This window comes from Sapajus apella, unplaced genomic scaffold (assembly GCF_009761245.1).
Source record: "Sapajus apella isolate SASKATOON/1434 unplaced genomic scaffold, GSC_monkey_1.0 scaffold3, whole genome shotgun sequence".
Classification (NCBI taxonomy): Eukaryota; Metazoa; Chordata; class Mammalia; order Primates; family Cebidae; genus Sapajus; species Sapajus apella.
This window is the reverse complement of record NW_022436943.1, coordinates 20493940-20499971: the sequence shown is the minus strand read 5'-3', so window position 1 is coordinate 20499971 and position 6032 is coordinate 20493940.

The following is a 6032-nucleotide window of genomic DNA, read 5'->3' as shown; positions in this document are numbered from 1 at the left end:
ATGACAAATGGTGTGTATACATAGTAATATATATGTGAATATATATATATATATATATATATATATATATTTATTTATGTATAAACTACTGGCATTATATCCATCTATCTCCAGCCATCTCTTCCCTCCCCCCAACCTCTGCTCTTTCCCTGTCTTTCTTCCCATCTCTCTCTCTCTCTGTCCTTCCGAACTCTTGAGCCCTTCAATATTTAATATCACCTTCAAAAGGTGATTTGGAAAGATCTGCTTTCCTCAGTCTCTTCTTTATCTACTTCTTTTCACCAAATTTTCTTTTTTCTCCTCTTTCAAAATGATTTTGTAATCTGTCTACCCTCTCAACTGATTGTGCTACTTTTTATATTTTACCTAAATTATTACCTAAAATCATAATGTACACACTCATCTCCTGGCTTTCATGCTCTGATCTGTACTGCTAATTGTTAACTTTCTAGAGTGAACACCTGATTCTCTCATTTCCTGATTTAAAACTTTCATATTTTTCCATTTTATATTTAGGACAATTTCCAGATTCTGACTTTGCACAGCCCTTGAGGCTGTTTATAATGTGCCATAATTTGCCTTTCCTATGCCACCTCTGGTGCTCTCTACTCTGGTCAGACTGTTTTGCTCCTGTTTTCCACGCATGTCATGAAGCTTCATACCTCCCAGCTTCTGCTCATACAGCTCCTTCTGCCTAGATTACTCCTTCCATTCTTATCTAGTTGTCAATTCTTGTTCCTCACATTCTGTTCAAACATCAAATATCAAATACCCTTTCTATGCAGCTTTTCACAGAGCCCTAAACAAAATTATTATTAATCACCCGCATTGTGCTTCCCTCTACTCTCCCACTCATCATTTTTTTAAAGTTAGTAGTCCTTGTGATCTCCCAGAGATAATCAGGGCCTAAGAGCTGAAAATATGTCTGTTCATACTTTTAAACTCTCATAGACAAAGCAAATGACAAATGTTAATTACTAAAATGGGTAGTAATGTATTTTCAGTATCAGACAAATGTATGCATTAGGGTTTTACATGCAGTAAAAAAACTTAATTGCAACATTACATTGTAATTTTCCAGAAGAGACGTGCTTTATTCATTGCAGGTTCTTTGATGTCTAGAGCTGTGCTTGCCCCTGCAGATGCTCAAGAACTCTTTGCTGACCTGCAAAATAAATTAATGAATGAAGAAACAACTCTTTAAGAAATGGACTATCATGATTCCCATAGCACAGATATGGAGCACGAAGCAAATGAAGTCAAGGGATTTGATTGTTACTCCTAAAGTATGTGGTGGTTGAAAGCATAAGTGCTAACACCATAGTCAATGCTTTTAAAACATTAATACAACGCTGTTTTATCCAGCTGGACTGGGAAATGGCAGTTATTTTAGAAGTGAACTTTGGAAAGGTGGCAGCACAGAAATTAGTCCCTACACAGAGCCAAACAAAAAGCAAGCAACAAAACACACCACCACCACCACCACCACCATTTTAATCTGAAATGAGATTTAAATGCTGCAAGAATTTTTAAGTGAATTTAATTATTACCAGTAGAAATTAAAAATTAGAAGAGTAAGTAGGATTTCAGAACCCCCTCCACTTTAATCCACACACACACACACACACACACACACACCAAGGGACAGTGCTTTAATGCTCAGAGCCTGCTGGCCAGCGTCTGTTGCCAATTAAAGGCTGGGCTTTATCATTGGAAGCAATTGTTGTTCTTTCTATTGCAATGAAAAATATTGAGTTGTATTTTAGACACATAGAAAAAATAAACAAAAAGACATTTAACTATGTCTTCAAATATTTCACTCTATTATATTCCTCACATACTAGGATTTCCAAGAGAACTAGTAGAAATACTGCTTTAAAATATTATCTTAAAAGCGTAGAGCCTATCTCTCACTATTAGAGGTAAAGTTTGCAAAGCTGTGTGCTATGGGAAAGAGATTTGTTTTACATTTATTAAAAGATAAAAAGTCTAGTTAATTATCAATAAAGCTCTCTCAGTGAAAATCTAAAGTAGCAAGAGATAACAAACTGCGTAGATACTGAAGATTTAAAAAATTTTTGAGAGGCACCAATTTCGTCATTTTCCTTTTAACTCACTTGTGCCTTCAATGGCATAGAAGAATGTTTAAGAATCCAGCTCCAGCCCCAGGTTGCCTTAGTTCACGTTATGGGTCATACACACAATAACTACAGTATCTTGGGCAAGTTACTTAATCTCTTTGTGCCTCAGCTTACACATATATGTAGAGGTAACAGTAGAGCCTCCTAATGTCATTATAAGGATTCCATAAGTTAGAATCCAAAACACTTAGAATATTGCCTGTCATGTGAAACCAGCTAATTATTATTAATTGTTATTATTTGTAGAGAAGAGGAATTGAGCCAAAAGAAAAATGTAGTTCTTATGACAAGCTAGATCTCAATGTCTTCATTTACCCATTGGATTTGATTAAGTGTTAGTAAGTGAAGTATGAGCCTATTAGCTGGGCACTGTGGAAGGCAGTGGGCATGTAAGAATGAATAGGGAATGGGCTTTGTCCTCAAATGACAAGCCATACAGACTCAACAACCTGTAATCACATGCACACCCAAAGCTGATGCATTTTAAATTGTTTGTAAAAGCCCCCATGAAATTCTATCAGCTGACATGAAAATAGCTTTCCATTAATTCAAGAGAATTCACATCTCTTTCCTCCCTGCTTCATAGCAGCCCCTGCAACAGAGGGAACTGAATTTATCCCTCCTTTCATCATTTTTCCTTATTTCACATCTGTAGAAAGAGGGGACACTTAGATCTCTGAATAAAGATTCTGAAAGCACTTACGAAATAGTCCTTAAATAAAAACTTCCGTTAATTCAGTGCAAAAGCTGGTTGTTTCTGCAAACTTCCAGAAAAGCAGGTTGGTAAGCAGATAAACTCTTCTACCCAGTGCCATCAAACTGCCCATTTAAACTTGGAAAGATTGATGTGTGTTGTGCCTTCCCGTTTGGGAATGCTGCAATTTACGTCTTTACTCTTGCAAGACTAGCCCAACCTGGTGAAAACACCACTATGATTATCTTAATAGTGCTGAATCAGATTAGGCTTTTTGGTAAGGGCTGTTGGAGTCTGTCAAGGGAATGACTTTCTCTTACTTGACAGCACAGAGGTAGAATTTGGTGCCTTGAGTCCTAGTATTAGGGTTTTAAAAAATTATTTTTGTTTTTTAGAAACGGAGTCATGCTAAGTTGGCCAGGCTGGCCTCCAACTCCTGGCTTCAAGCAATCCTAACACCTTAGCCTCCCAAAGTGCTAAGATTACAGGCATGAGCCACTGTGCCCGGCCCCAGGGCATAGGGTTTTAATGACATTGTGTGTTCTTCTGTAATGGGCCAGCACTTAAGAAGTTTTCATTTGAGCATGAATGAGAAATGTGGAACTGTAATATCAGTAAGTGACATAGTTTTTACAGATCATGCCAACTATGTTTTCATGTTATACTTAAGATATTACATATTAGAATTGTTTTTGCCTGAATGTTATTTTCCCCTCTCTACATCAGTGGAACTATTATTGTTCTAGCACTGTGTGACATTGTAATTTTACATAGTACCATAATTGTTGTATATTTCTGTGAATTTTAAACTTGTCTTTGCAGAATGGGGACAAAGAGGACACTAAAGCAAAATGCACTAAGGACATCCTAAATTCTCCTTCACCCTCAAAATAATATAATCACCCATTAGTTCTCCATAAAAATTCATTCAGCAGAGCAGGGAGAAGTCTGGCATTTCATATTTAGCTACCGCTGAGAATATGCTAAAAGCTTTTTCTCAGACACACTGTCATTTCTAAAAATGTCAGGCTTACAGACATGACATGCTCCAGAAACTCTCTTTAATTTGAATAATAACTAACAGCCTGTCACATGCTAAGCCACTGGAACTATTTGCTACTCAGTTCTAAGTAAAGAAAACAAGAAGCTCTTCCCAAGCTTCTTCTATTTTCCTCCCCACCTCCCACCAACAAAACATTCTATTTTCTATCACACAAAAAGTTATGAGTATTTCAAGTCTCTTATGATACATTATTGTGTGTTGTTTTATTTCGGTTATTACAGGCTTCTTCTGTATTATTCCTTAATAGCATCTTCTTATTGGATGCATAATTTTGTGTCTCTCTTTGGAGAAAGCATGAAATTACTGTATTAATATTTATTTTATAAAGGAAAACAAGATATCAAGGAGAGACTGTTAGCATTTCATGTGGATAATGTGAAGAATCTTATGTGTGTTTCATCAACCGCCATGAAGGTTTGATATTTCCCTTATTATGGATTCTGGGAAACATTGTCTTGAAGATAAGATGCCCCCTCTTTCTTTCAGGAAATGAGAACTCAATAAGGAACAATATTGATCCGAGTCATGCTTCTGGGAATTGTAAGGCTTTATGCCCTTCATTAAACATGGTCAGTGGGGGTCTAGATTCTCCTGAGTTACAGGCAATTATATATGAGTGGTTTTATTTACCACTAAACGGTAGGTGCCTGATAGTTTAGGAAAGTTTCCTTGATATTGGGTGCCAAGTCTTCATTTAAATTCCTTCAGTATCTTCAGTGACTACCTAGGCAGCTTCTTCTACCCCATTGCCTGTAAGCAGAGCCTGGCTCTTGGAAAAAGGTAAACTAAGACAGACAGGATAGACATTGGTGGCACACAGTATTCATAGACCAAACAGGTATTTTCAAAAGGCACTTGGAAGGATGTTGCTGTTGCCAGTGAGATATTCTAACCTGGTAGTTTAAATGTAGGGTGAGTGATGCAAAGGACTGGGGACAGGGAAGATGCTATTTCAGGGAGAATGCGTGACAGCATCAGACCTTCTGAGGTCCAAGGTCTGATTACATTGTGACAGTGATGGCAGCAACAACATTCATACCAGACTAGTATGAGACCTGATTTTGGTGGTGATTCTGGTCATTTAGTGTATTTTAGTTTCTAACACTCATCCAAGCCTGAAAATTCATTTACCTCATGAATTCTGGAAAAGCCAATATGCATATCACACATTCATTTTCTGCTTAAAAAAATATTACAAAAGGTTCACATAGGTCTAATCACCTGTGTTGGTTCTTTTTTTTTTTTTTTTTTTAATTTCTGATCTGTCACAGATGGATCCCTTCATTACATTAAGGAAAAAAAATTAGAAAAATCGAGTTAAGAAAAAAATAAGCTCTAGTTTTTAAAACTAGATTCATTAAGCTTAAAATTAAATGTTGTGGTAATCTTCAATGGCAATAAAAGTTTCTAAATGGTTAATCTCAATTTCTGTGCTTTTCTTATTGTTGGTCAGAAACAAGCAGTTTGTGCACTGGCAGACCACAATTCGATTAGTACTGTAATAAGAAATCAAAATTTAACTCTGCCTGAAACATACTTTTAAGAAACAGAGGAATAGGGAGAATGGGGAGGAGGATAAAAGGTAAAAACAGGAAGACAGAAAGCTGAAGAATCATAAAGATTAAGGAAGGTGAAGACTTGAACCAAAACTAGTATAGACATTGCCACAGGCACCTTAGACAAAAGAGTATATCGGTACCCTAATGAGAATTTGAGCCTGTGATTATGCAGTTGCATTTAGAAAGTTGTATCTATATCTTCCCATTGCAATGCTACTTGGATGTTCCAAAATGTATTTTGTGTTTTATTGACAATTGGCATATGACTTTATTTCAGACAACTACTTCTAGCCTCCTCAAATTTCCTCCCAAGTATTTCTGGGAGTCCCAAACTTGTACCTCCCTTGAACTCATGGTCAAAATCAGAAATGATGGGATATTTCCATCAGAAGCATATTTGCATGAGGAGAAAAAGATCCTTGGGAGAGAAGTTATACCAACACAAACCTGAGCAGGCAACCAAATCTCAGATGGGCAGAAGTAATGAAGCTGAGAACAGTTGTGACTCTCACTTGCTTAGGCCGAGATGATTGTCTGGATCCTACAAAAAAAGATAACTGTATATAAAAGTTAAA